The sequence below is a fragment of the Apium graveolens genome, chromosome 10, assembly GCF_009905375.1.
Source record: "Apium graveolens cultivar Ventura chromosome 10, ASM990537v1, whole genome shotgun sequence".
Classification (NCBI taxonomy): domain Eukaryota; kingdom Viridiplantae; phylum Streptophyta; class Magnoliopsida; order Apiales; family Apiaceae; genus Apium; species Apium graveolens.
Window position 1 is genome coordinate 24804616 of NC_133656.1, and position 15268 is coordinate 24819883.

Consider the following 15268-nt stretch of genomic DNA (forward strand, 5'->3'; position numbering starts at 1 on the left):
CTAAATTTTTGGCCCAAATTGAAAGCCCAGAGTTGGGAGCCCAATTAAAAGGCCTGTGGAAAAGATGGTCAATAAGAAGCGAGCCCAGAAAAGGGCCTATATAATTAAAAGTGGGAGGCCCAGGATAAGGCCCACTATATTTTAAAAAAAAAAAAAAACCCAAGTTTTAGCCCAGCATTAGGGGCCTAAATCCAAGTATGTACAAAAATTTATGCAAATGATCTTGACCTATTCGACCAGAAAACACAAAGAAGTCCAGGTCGAATGGCTTGAGCTCGAAATCAAGTCGATCAGGGTTGAAAAAGAGGCTTAATTCGACTAGAAATGAGACCCATTCGACCAAGAAACATGAAAGATTCCTGGTCGAAATCATTGAGGTCAAAATTCTGTCGACCTGGGCAACAAAAGATGGCTAATTCGGTCAAAAATGAAGATCCTGACCGAAAGGGACGAAAATCCTGGTCGAAAACTTCCTAGTCGACAAAAAAAAAAAAAAAAAAAAAAAGGAAAAAATCCTGGCCGAAATTCGACCAGGACTTCTGCTCGAAATACTCCTGACCGAAAATCCTGATCCTCTTTTCCCTGAGAAGATTGTCGACCAGAAAGCAAGGCAAGATCCTGGTCGAATGGATCCTGCCCGAAATTGCTTCGACCAAGGCATCAAATGATGGCTAATTCGGTCAAAAAGCAGGACTCCTGACCGAAAGGGACAAAAATCCTGGTCGAAAAATTTCTGGTCGAAAATTGTATAAAAAAAAAAAAAAAAAAAAGGGGGGGGGGAAATCCTGGCCGAAATTCGACCAGGACCTCTGCTCGAATATTCCTGCTCGAAAATCCTTCGACCAGGGCTGAAAGAAGGTTAATTCGACCAGGATCCTGGCCGAATGGATTCCTGGTCGAAATCTGCATATAAAAAAAAAAAAAAAAAGGAGAAAAAAAAAGAGGGAAAAATTCCTGGAAAATTACAGAAATTAAGGATAAATCCCAGAAAATTAGGATAAATCCCAAAAATTAAGGGAAAAATCCAGAAAAATTAGGATAAATCCCAGAAATTAAGGGAAAAATCCAGAAAATTAGGATAAATCCCAGAAATTAGGGAAAAAATCCAGAAATTAAGGATAAATCCCAGAAAATTAGGGAAAAATCCCAGAAATTAGGGAAAAAATCCAGAAATTAAGGATAAATCCCAGAAAATTAGGGAAAAATCCCAGAAATTAGGGAAAAAATCCAGAAATTAAGGATAAATCCCAGGAAATTAAGGATAAATCCCAGAAATTAAGGGAAAAATCCAGAAATTAAGGGAAAAATCCAGAAATTAAGGATAAATCCCAGAAATTAAGGAATAAATCCAGAAATTAAGGATAAATCCCAGAAATTAAGGGAAAAATCCAGAAATTAAGGATAAATCCAAGAAAAATAAGGAAAAATCCCAGAAAAATTAGGGAAAATTCAAGAAATTAGGGAAAAATCCCGGAAATAAGGGAAAAATTCCTGGAAATCAAAATAATTCCTAAATAAAAGGAAAAATTCGTTGTAAACGTGTAGGTCGCTCCACACTTTACGGAAAAACGAAACCCTGTAAGGGAACAAATAGACTTAACTTCTGCGAAACCTATTCAATGTTTCCCAAAAGTTGGGGGGCAAATGATAGGGATAAATAAATTATGATTGTATAATTAAATACTGCATTAATTGTACAAGCTGTGGGCTGCTAGGCCCAATAATAAGATGTATAATATTCAGACCAGAAAGGTTAAGCCTGATGGACCAGATCAGGCCTGGTGGAATAAAAAAGGCCCAAAAGCCCTGATTATTAATTAATTTCGTAATTAATTAATAAGGGAGAAATCAGATGTTGAAAAGAGTCCCGATAAGGATATAAATCCTTAGAGATTAGCCTCAAGGGGACCTAAAAGGATAAGGAATCAGCTTCCTACTTCCTAGGACTCCTAAGTCTATCCTAATTCAGAGGCTTGTCCACCAAGTCTCCTATACCAAGTCCAATTCAAGGACCACCAACATCTATATAAGGGGTCTCACCCCCACCAATCAGAACTACGTTTTTTGACTTGATCATTGGCAATCAGCAAGGTACGTAGGCATCTTGTTAAGGCAGATTGAGTCACGAAACACAAGAGCAGTCAAATCGAGCCTCGAAGCTCACGTTCCTTAGTATTAAATACAGCAATTATATATATTAGTTTTAATCCATAACACTAGGACTCCTAAGTCTATCCTAATTCAGAGGCTTGTCCACCAAGTCTCCTATACCAAGTCCAATTCAAGGACTCCCACATCTATATAAGGGGCCTCACCCCACAAATCAGAACTACGTTTTTTGGCTTGATTCTCTAATTCACAGAGATACGTAGGCATCTCGTAAAGGCAGATTGAGTCACGAAACACGAGAGCAGCCATTAAAGGCCTTGAGCTCCCGAATCTTAGTAATAAATACAGCAAATAATAACCTTAGCTTTTTATCCATAACACCTGGATAACCATTTTAACCCCGAATATTCTCTGAAAAATTATTTTGATCGAATATCTTACATGTTATGTTCTATATGTGAACAGATTGATGTATAATATGACTGTATGTGCATCGTTTGACTGTTTTGGTCATAACTTTCAATCTGTAATTCGGATATGGTAAAATGAAGGGTAGATAAAAGCTTTCGATGTCTATGTGACAATTAGAATAATATGAGATTGAATATTGATAGATACTTGTGATGCCTAGCAGAGTAAGCGAGGTATAGAAAAGAAAGTCAGTGACCAGTAAATTAAACTGAAGCGTAGAAAAAGAAAGCAAGTGATTGATGAATAGAAGCAATGCATAGAAAAAGAAGGAAAATGATTGATGAATAGAACTGTTAGATGGGTACAACTAAGGTTGGAAATTATCTGTGATAAGGCAAGTACTTTTGAACCTTTCTTGAGATAAATTGCAAATATTTTTGAACTTTCTCATAACATGTTGCTAGTGTTCAAAATAAATCATGTTTTATATTGCAAGCGCTTTAAACTATTCAACTTTGAACCCTGATCATATCATTGAACTTGAGCCGTAAGCTATCTTTCTTGTAAACAACCAACAGTTGATTTCCCAGATATTAACCATACAAATACAATACTACTCCATAAATACATACACACCATAAATCAAATATTAAAACAGAATTACTTGAGCATACAAAAACTTATATACCCTATAATACCCTATAAAATTAAAGATTTATACCCTGTTTTATCATTGGACCATTGTTCATCAGATACCTGATCCTTCAATAGACTTGAAGTTATTCTTCATATGTATACCTTGATATACCCTGATGATACTTTTGAAATGTCTTATGCTCGGAGAAAAATGCTTTATAGATGTCAATTTTGATTCTGTTTTATTGAATTACAATGGTTATCATATTGAATCATTTTAGAATTGGATGATTTTATAAATATGGACTAGATTCGTGGTCAGACCAGATCCATGGTCATATTAGGCCAATGCGTGCCTTGGATCCAGTATAGAGAGCAGAATTGTGTGCCTTACTCGGGATTAGTGTGTGACTGATCATCAGCCTAACCTTGGTTTTTAAAAAATAAAAAGTGAATATCCAATTCTAATCAATGCTTATCCAGAAACTTAATTCTTCTGAATCATTTCAATTGGTCATTGTTTAACCCCAGATATTGCTATTATGACTTGCTGAGCTAGTTAGCTCACTTTTATAAACCTTTTTTATGTTTTCAATAGTTGAAAAGGAAATTGTTGGTAATGAGGATTCTCAGTCCAGTGTGCAAGTTAGGATTCCAGGTTAAGTTAGGTCGAGCTAGCAAGAGCTTTATATTGTAGATGAGTTATACAAGATTGTAAGAATGATATCATTATCAGTTGTAAGTTGAACTAGTTGGGATTTGGTACGATGTAATAAAAGCTAAAGTTGTGGCTTGTTTTCATATTTTAACCTGTTGCGGTCCGTGGTTGTGTAAAGAAGGGTCAATGCATATAATATTTTATATACAGGTTTATATATTGGGTGTGTGATGTGAACCCTAAACTTCTGACCCAGGTTTGGAGGTCATCACAGTTATTACATGTATATTAGTGTGTAATGCGTATCAGTAGACTTTGGTTTGTATATGTAAACTAGACTTGCTAACTGATGGATAGGCATGTTGTACCGTTGCTTTTGCCAACACGTTTTCACACGTGTATTACCAAACCTTGATATATATATCAGTACCTTTCCTTTTCCAGCATTATTATTACTGCACTTGTTTTATCAAATTTACTTACTGTACTAGTTATAAACTCTTGTGATAACATATACCCTTTTCCCTTAACTGTTTACATTTTGTAAAGAAGCATGCAATTTACTTAGTTCAACAATTATAAATATTTTCAAAAGGAGATATTTCTATTTTACAAAAACTGTTCATAAAAAAGGATTTGCTTTAAAGGCTAAATAAGTTGTTTTATTCTTTACAGAAAATGCCTCCCAGAAGAAATACTCGTTCTACCAACCAGAATGAAGAAATTAACAACAACATCCAAGACAACAATAACCAGAATGCAAATCCAGTACCTATAGACCCAACTGTAGCCCAGATTCTTCAGATCTTGGCTCAACAAACAGTTAACCCGACTCAACAGCAACAGAGACAAGCCAATCCTCAGGTAACCTTTAAGACTTTTCAGGTGGTGAATCCACTAGAATTAAAAGGTTCTTTAGATCCTATGGAAGCAAGATTTTGGATAAAGGAAATTGAGAAGGCATTTTTTTAGTCAAGGTGAGAGAGGTACAGAAAACTGAGTTTGTGAGCTATTATTTGAAGAATGAAGTCACCTATTGGTCAGATTCTGTTAAGACATTGGGAGGTATAGATGATATTCCGTGGGATAGATTCAAGGAGTTGTTTTTAGAGAAGTATTTTCCTCAGTTTGTTCAGGATTAAATGGAATTGAAATTTCTGGAGTTAAAGCAGGGGAATATGTCAATAGCAGATTATGAAAGCAAGTTTGACGAATTGTCCAGGTTTGTACCATCATATGTGGAATCTAACAGAAAGAAAGCTAAGAGATTTTAGCAAGATCTTAAGTCAGGGATCCGAGGGAAAGTAGCTATATTTGAGTTAGATATGTATGTAGGAGTAGTGCAGAAAGCTATGATTGCGGAGACAGAGAGTGAAATGTCACAGAAGGAGAAGGACATTAAGTAAAGGAAGTTCGAGGGAAGTGAAGACAATCACAAGCAGGGAAGTTTTCCAGTTTTAATCAGAGGAAAGGAAAGTTTCAGCCCGAAAGGAATTTTAATTTCAGGAGGCAGAATGCAGGCAATGGAGGATAAGGCAACCGTCCAGCCACTGAGAACCAGCCAACCCAGCAGAGGCTAGCTTCAACAGACTTCCAAGTATGCAGAAAGAAGCATGCAGGAATTTACAACAAGCTAAATGTGGTATGTTATAGATGCAACCAGAGGGGGCACTGCTTAAGGAAGTGCCATTATTAACCAGCCAGAGAGTCGATAAATAAGGATCAACCAATCAGGAATCAGGCAAGCAAAGCTCCATCAATTAGGTTTACATGTTTCAAGTGTGGAAAGCCTAGGACACATAGCAAGGGATTGCAAGACACCAGTCCCAGTTAATAATACGCTGAGAATTATGGGATCTACTCCAACAATGAATGAACCTCCCAAAGCTAGAGTTTATGACATGTCTGTGAAGGACGCCATCTTGGATATTGATGTTGTGGTAGGTACGCTTACTTTGAATTCTTTATGTGCTAAAGTTCTAGTAGATTCGGGGGAAACTCGATCATTTATTTTTCAAAAGTTTGTTGATAAGTGAAATTGTCTAGTTGAATTTCTAAGTGAGATTATGACTGTAGAATTAACAAATCGAGAGCGTGTATCTGTTAACCAAGTGTGTACGGACTATGTGTTTGAGATTTATAGCAATAAGTTTGGTGCTGACTTGATACCATCTAAGTTAGGAGAGTTTAACGTTATTTTAGGAATGGACTGGGTATCTAAGCACGATGCTCAGATAGACTGTCATAATAAGAAGGTAAACTTGAAGACACCGAACGAGAAAGTGGTGACGTTTAGAGGTCAGAGGCAAGCAAAGAAGTTCTTAATGATGATTCAAGCTAAGAAGTTATTGTGACAAGGATGCAAGCAATTCATTGCTTATGCGATAGATAGAAATCAGGAGCCAGCAAACCTTGATGATATTCCAGTGGTAAATGAGTTTCTAGCGTGTTCCCAGACGAGTTACCAGGACTTCCTCCAGATAGGGAAATTGAATTTGCGATCGACTTAGCACCTGGAACGGAACCAGTGTCCAAGGCCCTGTACAGAATGGCGGTAGTTGAAATGAAGGAACTAGCAAAGAAATTGCAAGAGTTAACGACCTTTATTCATTTGATTTTGTATTCATTTTATATTCTTTTATTCTGACTGAGATGAACAACCCTAATTATAGGAAACACAAGGTATACCTGTCTGTGTGATAGGAGTTGGATGGGATGCCATCACTTGTGTGTGTTGTGACTACAAGAAGGTTAACAACCTTTAGTAGTGTCTTAATTTGGGCATGCAACGCCAAGTTCATTTGATCATATTGATATCTCAATTATTCTTTCATTTCAACAATACTTTCTAAAAAGTCAGATTTTTGGTAGCCCCAATGGTGGGACACCCGTTATGATATAAGATTCTTTTCTCTTTGAAACTTTATGATTTTATTATCTCAAATGTACGAAGGTATGCCAATCAAGTTAAGCTGAGTTATGGTGGTGAAGTCAAAGTAAGGATATGTGATGGGATTACCAATAGCAATAGTGGATTGCAATGTGATTAAAATATCAATGACGTATAACGCAGTCAGTCGGTTTCTTTATTTCTCTCTTTATTTCTCTCTCTTTCTTTTTCTCTCTTTATCTTTTTCTCTATTCTTCTTTCTCTATATCAGTAAAAGTGATCCTATTGAGAAGTTGGTCAAATTCTAAGAGTAAGAGACAGTGGTGCAGAGTGAAGCTCTCGTGATAATTATGTTATACAAGAAATCCAAGTTTTATTGGAGATTTTCAGAAAAGTTGCTTATGCAAGGTTGGAAAGTGGGCAAAAAGATCCCTAGTGTTCTCTTCTCCTGATTCCGAGGACGAAATCCTTATAAGGGGGTAGATTGTGATATCCCGTATTTTCAGAATTATTATTATTATTTGAATATGTTTATGTGCTTTTCCTGATTTAGAATTAATAAACTGGCGGATATTTTATTCCTGTTTAATGAGTCCGTGTCATTTAATGACTAAATATGCTAATTGTTAAATTGTGTTGGTCCATGTTGATTTTCTGAAAATATTTACTTAAAGGTATTATTTTCAAAATGCTTATTTTAAAAGCCGATCGTTTAATCGATATCGGTAAAACTGAGTGTTGATAGGGAATAAATAAATCATGATTACGTAATTAGATATTACTGAAAGGAATATGTCCTAAGTCCAATCATGTATTAGGATTTAGGAATAACTTCCTGTGTAATCTGTTTTGATTTCATTGATATTAATAAAAGACTTGTTTTGTTTTTATTACGGGCTTTATCTATTTAAGTGTTTAAATAAGATATACCATAGTTTAGAGTAAAGCTTTTTATGAACTATGATGAGATCATAATAGTGAGACCTAAAAGATGATAACTCTAAACTTAAATAGTTCATGGTCATAGGATTACTAACTGGTAATTAATAATCCGCAAAGATCGGTACATACTATGCTTGCTTCATTATGAAGGATGTCTGTTCTCATAGACATTTGTGTGGTGACACTATAGCTAGTATGTAGGTGCTTATTATAGAATAAGTTCACTGAACATGACTCGCCCAGCTGAACAACTGATGGAGTTCACTCACGTGTCAGCAGTTGTACACATAGTGATAGTTGTACAAGTATCCTTAGACTTGAGGTCATCATAGTCATCTTGTGTACATTGAACTATGCTTTGGTTTAGTTCTTAGTCTCCAGGGACAATTATTAGGGCTCTACTGGGTATAGGAATTTGTACACGAAGATAGTGTATGATCAATAAAGGATCTACCCCTTCCAGTAAAGGAAGCGAATGTTCAAGGCTGATCCACTTATGCTAGTTCAGGAATCTCTGGCCAGAGTGAATGAAATTAGAAAGGAGTTTCTAATTTGCATAGAACTAATCATAGTAAATGGTAAGCAAGTGATTAAATTAGATAGGCTTGACACGAGATCTATGCCTTGTATTTAATCGGGACATTGTAGGGTAGAAGGAGTTTATTGTACGGTAACTATTCACTGAATCGATTCTTGGTATTCTAAGCAGTGAATTCGTATTATCCGGATAGTCGCGATATGCTGAGAAGTATCCCTCACGATGTAGAATAAATATGATTAATTAATTAATCATATTTAATAAATTAGAGAATTTATATAAATAATGATAAAATAGTTTTATTATTATTTATTTCTACTATCGGCTTAATATTGAACCTACAGGGTCACACCATAAAAAGAGAATGATTTAATCGTGGAGGAATTAATTAATAATGGCTAATAATTATTTATTTGTGAAATAAATAATTACTTGGCAAATTTAATAATTGATTCAATGAGATTTAATTGATTATAAATTAATTAAGAAAAGTTCTTAATATTATTAATTAAGGATTTAATTTTTTGGAAATTAAATCAAGAGAGAGAATTATTTCTAAAGTATTTAGAAAAAGGATTAATAATTAAAAGGTGTTTTAATTATTAATGAGAATAATAAATGGGATAATAATAATAATATTTATGGGAAAATTTCAGCTGAAAATTTTGCCTATAAATATACTATTATAAACCCTATTTTTATTTGAACCCCAAAATTTTATAAAACCTAATTCTCTCCACCTCCTCCTCCTCCTTAACGTCATTTTCTTGGTGGATATCGGTGGAGTGCTTCACGTTTGAGGAGCAGCTGCTAAGGATCTCCGATCGTTGCTCTTGGATCGCATATTAAAGGTTAGTAATTGATCCCGATGTTTTTACCAGGATTTATATGCTTTTATTTGGCTTTTATATGTGTAAAAGTGTTTTACCATGCCTCCGCTGCGATTAAAATCCTTCAATGGTATCAGAGCATAGGTTGTATACAAATAGATCTGTGATAAAAATTTCAGAATTTTATGTGCTTGTATGAATTAATTATGATTTTTACAAGTTATATTATGGATTAATTATGTCTGATGAGAAATCGTTTCTCAGAATAATTTTGAATGTTGATCTAGGTTCTACAAGTGTTGTAGATCGTCTCAGTATTTTTTTCATAATTTTATGATGTATAGATTTTTTATTATGAATTTTTGAAGTTCTTGCAATTAAATTCGTAATTAAATAAGTATATATACGTATATTCAGTTGTATATATATATATATGCTCTTGCATAATCTGTGCTGCAGGGAAAGAAAGAGTACAGATGAGTTGACCGGGACGGCGGCACGTTGTTCGAGGAGAGAAAAGACGGCGACTGCTGAAACCGAACGAAGGACCGCTCGTCGACCACGCGCGTGTGGGGCTCACGCGCTGGCGTGCCACGTGCGGCGCGTGGTAGACACGCGCTGGTGACGTCATGCTGACGTCATCAGATGACGTCATGCTGACGTCAGCGTAGGGTTCTGGGCGCGTGGGCGCGTGAGCGCGCGTGGGCGGAGTTCTGACACGCGCCTGAGAGTGCGTGGCTGCGCGTGGGGGACCTTGTTTCGGCGCGTGCTAGCTCAGATTTGGGCAATTTTGGTGCCGTTGGATTCGTCTTTTCGAGACGCTTTTAATGGTATATTATATGATATTTTATGAAATTGTTTCGAACTGTTTATAGCTAACAGAAGTATTTTTAAGCTAATTTTAACTATTTTAATTGCTTTTAAATGATTCATGTGATACATAGAGATGTATAATGCTTAAACTAATGTGCTAGATGATATAACATGTCTACCTTGATGTTTATTCATGTTTATATATTTGATATATGCTTAGTTTATCATGCGATGATAGATTTAGGTGAACTTAAATGAACATAAGGTGTTTGTTAGACAACCTAGTATAGTGAAATTGTTTCATAACCTTAATAATAATATTATGAATACAATCATGAGATTCTTGTTCTTATGAAACACGTAATTGAATATGAATTTTCGATATGAGAGAAAGGATGATTCTGTCAACAACAGATTTCTATTTGTAAGAAAGGGTTATTAAGTGACGCCTCTTGACAATGCTCCACCCGATCTGGGAATCATCTGATTATTGATTATTGATTTGAAATATTTAATTTAAAAGGAAGAATCTCTTTATAATATGATTATGATTGTAACGTAATATAATCCCTCTAAAATTAAATAATATCAAGTAGTAATTGGTCAATGATACAACGGGCTTGTGTCGGTCATAGCCTTCCAACATGATAGAAAGTAGTTCTTATTTTTAAATCATTATCGTTTCGTGCCACAACCGAGGGCTTTGATTTCGAAATAAGAAATACTTGTCTATTACATAGAGATGTGTACATTAAATAAGAATCTAAAGGTCGTTACGTGCCACAGCCGTGGGCCTTTGGGGACTGATTCAATTGTACGGAATGTTGGGTTAGACTTGACTTAGAATATTGAGTTTGTCGTGCCACAGCCGTGACTCAATTATTCAAGAGGCTAAAGTTTGATTAGGGAATAACATAAGATGTAATTGACAAGAGTTGTCTGCCTAATGAACATTACATGGCGGTTCATGCTACAGCCGGGGTTGTGTAATGAAATGTAGGATCCCTATTCCCACTAGCATTATGAATGCTTAATTTTTCACGTAGGGGTTGAATAAATTAGATAAACTAGTGGGAACCACTTATGAATAAAGACCCGATTTATATAGTGTTTTAAAATGAAATCGAATATTTGCTAAGTGTTATTATGTGTTTATCATTTACAGATTTACTTTGTACGTTATGTCTTCTGCACTATCACTCAGGAGCATACTAGATGCTCACAAATTGACTGGTCCTAATTATGCTGACTGGCTTCGAAACTTGAGAATTGTTCTCAGGATTGAGAAGCTGGAATACGTGATTGACTCACCTAAGCCTACTGAACCTGCTATTGATGCACATAATGATGAACATGTTGTGTATCGTAAGTGGGTAGATGATGTAAATGTTGTTCAATGCATCATGCTAGCTTCCATGAACATTGAGCTACAGAAGCAACATGAGCATATGGATGCTCACACTATCCTCATGCATCTACAAGAGTTGTATGATGTGGCAGGGAGGACAGCTCGATATGAGATATCGAAGGAGCTGTTCGGTTGTAGGATGTCTGAGGGATCATCTGTGAATGACCATGTACTTAAGATGATCAATTTGATTGAACGTCTTGGACAACTTGGTTTTGCCATGGATGGGGAGCTGAGCCAAGACTTGGTCTTGCAATCGCTTCCGAGTTCGTTCTCGCAGTTTGTTGTGAACTTTCACATGAATAAGTTGGATGTCAGCCTGCCTGAACTCCACAACATGTTGAAGACTGCAGAATCGAATTTTCCCCCTAAGAAGAGTTCTGTTCTTCTAATTGGTGAAGGTTCCAATCCTAAGAAAAGGAAGAGGAACCCTTCCAAGAAGAAGAAAGTAGGTGAGAAAACGCCGGTTCCACCAAAAGCTGAAGACCCCAAGAGCAAAGTTGTTTGCTTTCACTGTAACAAGGTGGGGCACTGGAAGAGGAACTGCAAGGTTTACCTTGCAGAATTGAAGAAGAAGAAGGGTAGTGAGACTACCGCTTCTGATTCAGGTATGTTCATGATAGAAGTGAATATGTCATTAAATCAAATTTCTACTTGGGTATTAGATACCGCCTGTGGTTCTCATATCTGCAATTTGTTGCAGGGACTAAGGAGAAGTAGGACTCTTGAGGAAGAGGAGGTGATTCTACTGATGGGAAATGGAGCAAGAGTTGCTGCTGTAGATATAGAATCATTTCATTTTCATATGCCTACGGGCAAGACTATTGTTTTAAATAATTTTTATTTTGTTCCCTCGATTGTGAGGAATATTATTCCCATGTTAGACTTGGCTGAATTTTCATTTATTATTGAGAATAATGAATGTTCTATTCTTAGAGATAATATTCTTTATGGACGTGGTGCTTTAAATAATGGTCTGTATATATGTGACATAATTTACTTCAGATTGAACAAACTAATAAAAGAAAAGGGATGATGAAAATCTCACTTTATAGTGGCACTGCAGTCTCCATTTAGTAGACATGGAGAGAGGACTGCAAATTTCCTAGGAATGGTACACACAGATGTATGTGGACCAATGTCTAAGCAAGCCATGGGTGGATTTTCATACTTCATTACTTTCATAGATGATAGATCTATATTCGGATATGTGTTTGATGAAACACAAGTTTGAAGCCGTTGAAAAGTTCAAAGAGTATAAGTATGAAGTGGAGAAACAAACCAAACATAGTATTATAATTCTTCGATTAGATCGAGGTGGTGAATACTTGAATGGAGAGTTTCTGGATTATCTCAAAGTAAATGGTATAGTCTCCCAGTGGACGCCTCCATATTGGTATCTGAAAGGAGAAATCGAACTTTGTTAGACATAGTTCGGTCCATGATGAGATATGCAAATCTTCCAGTATTCCTATGGGGTTATGCATTGGAAACCTCAGCATATTTACTGAATAAGGTGCCTTCCAAATCTGTTCCTCAAACTCCGTATGAGATATGGAAAGTAAGGAAACCGGGTCTTAAACACGTTAAGATTTGGGGATGTCCAGCTTGTGTCAAGAAAGTTGACCCAGATAAGCTGGAATATCGATCCGTAAAATGTAGTTTTGTGGGATATCCTAAAGAGACTTTAGGGTATTACTTTTACACCGATCATCGGGTGTTTGTCTCCAGACATGCTACCTTCTTGGAAAAGGAGTTTATCCTTGAAGGAAACAGTGGGAAAAAAATTGAACTTGATGAAGTTCAAGAAGCACAAACTACTACGGATCAAGTGAAAACACCTGTTCTGACTGAACAACCTTTTGTGGAACAGCCCATTCATAGAACAGGGAGAGTGTCTCGCCAACCTGAGAGGTAATATGGCCTTGTCATTAAGAATGACAATGAGTTATCGATCATTGATGATGACGACCCTGTGACCTATAATGAGGCTATGAGTAGTGTTGACTCAGAGAAATGGCATAGTGCCATGAAATCCAGAATGAAATCTATGTATACGGGATACAAAAGAATGATTAGAGCAGATGGCCAGGTGGAGACCTTTAAGGCCAGGCTTTTGGGAAAAGGATTCAAACAAAGGCAATGGATTGACTTTGATGAAACCTTTTACCTGTAGCCCTGTTAAAATTAGTTCGGATTTTGCCTGCGAATGCTGCTTACTACAACTATGATATCTGGCAAATAGCCAGATGGTTTTCTTTCCAAGAGAAATGAAAACCTAGTGTGTAAGCTGCTACAAACCATATATGGTTTAAAGCAAGCTTCTCGTAGATGGAACATCCGTTTTGATGAGACAATCAAAGAGTTTGGTTTTATGAAAAACGTAGATGAACCATGTGTCTACAAAAGGGTTAGTGGGAGCGCGATAACATTTCTTATATTGTATTGAAATAGAGTTGACACACATAACAACATAGCAGACCCACTCACAAAGCTACTTTCTGAAAGTCACTCTGATCGTCATAAAGACTAGATGGGTATTAGATACCAGAGTGATTGGCTTTAGTACAAGTGGGAGATTGAAAGGAATATGTCCTAAGTCCAATCATGTATTAGGATTTAGGAATAACTTTCTGTGTAATCTTTTTTGATTTCATTGATATTAATAAAAGACTTGTTTTGTTTTTATTACGGGCTTTATCTATTTAAGTGTTTAAATAAGATATACCATAGTTTAGAGTAAAGCTTTTTATGGATTATGATGAGATCATAATAGTGAGACCTAAAAGATGATAACTCTAAACTTAAATAGTTCCTGGTCATAGGATTACTAACTGGTAATTAATAATCCGCAAAGATCGGTACATACTATGCTTGCTTCATTATGAAGGATGTCTGTTCTCATAGACATTTGTGTGGTGACACTATAGCTAGTATGTAGGTGCTTATTATAGAATAAGTTCACTGAACATGACTCGCCCAGCTGAACAACTGATGGAGTTCACTCACGTGTCAGCAGTTGTTCACATAATGATAGTTGTACAGGTATCCTTAGACTTGAGGTCATCATAGTCATCTTGTGTACACTGAACTATGCTTCGGTTTAGTTCTTAGTCTCCAGGGACAATTATTAGGGCTCTACTGGGTATAGGAATTTGTACACGAAGATAGTGTATGATCAATAAAGGATCTACCCCTTCCAGTGAAGGAAGCGAATGTTCAAGGCTGATCCACTTATGCTAGTTCAGGAATCTCTGGCCAGAGTGAATGAAATTAGAAAGGAGTTTCTAATTTGTATAGAACTAAGCATAATAAATGGTAAGCAAGTGATTAAATTAGATAGGCTTGACACGAGATCCATGCCTTGTATTTAATCGGGACATTGTAGGGAAGAAAGAGTTTATTGTACGGTAACTATTCACTGAATAGGTTTTTGGTATTCTAAGCAGTGAATTCGTATTATCCGGATAGTTGCGATATGCTGAGAAGTATCCCTCACGATGTAGAATAAATATGATTAATTAATTAATCATATTTAATAAATTAGAGAATTTATATAAATAATGATAAAATAGTTTTATTATTATTTATTTCTACTACCGGCTTAATATTGAACCTATAGGGTCACACCATAAAAAGAGAATGATTTAATGGTGGAGGAATTAATTAATAATGGCTAATAATTATTTATTTGTGAAATAAATAATTAATTGGCAAATTTAATAATTGATTAAATTATATTTAATTGATTATAAATTAATTAAGAAAAGTTTTTAATATTATTAATTAAGGATTTAATTTTTTGGAAATTAAATCAAGAGAGAGAATTATTTCTAAAGTGTTTAGAAAAAGGATTAATAATTAAAAGGTGTTTTAATTATTAATGAGAATAATAAATGGGATAGTAATAATAATAATATTTATGGGAAAATTTCAGCTGAAAATTTTGCCTATAAATATACTATTATAAACCCTATTTTTATTTGAACCCCAAAATTTTATAAAACCTAATTCTCTCCACCTCCTCCTCCTC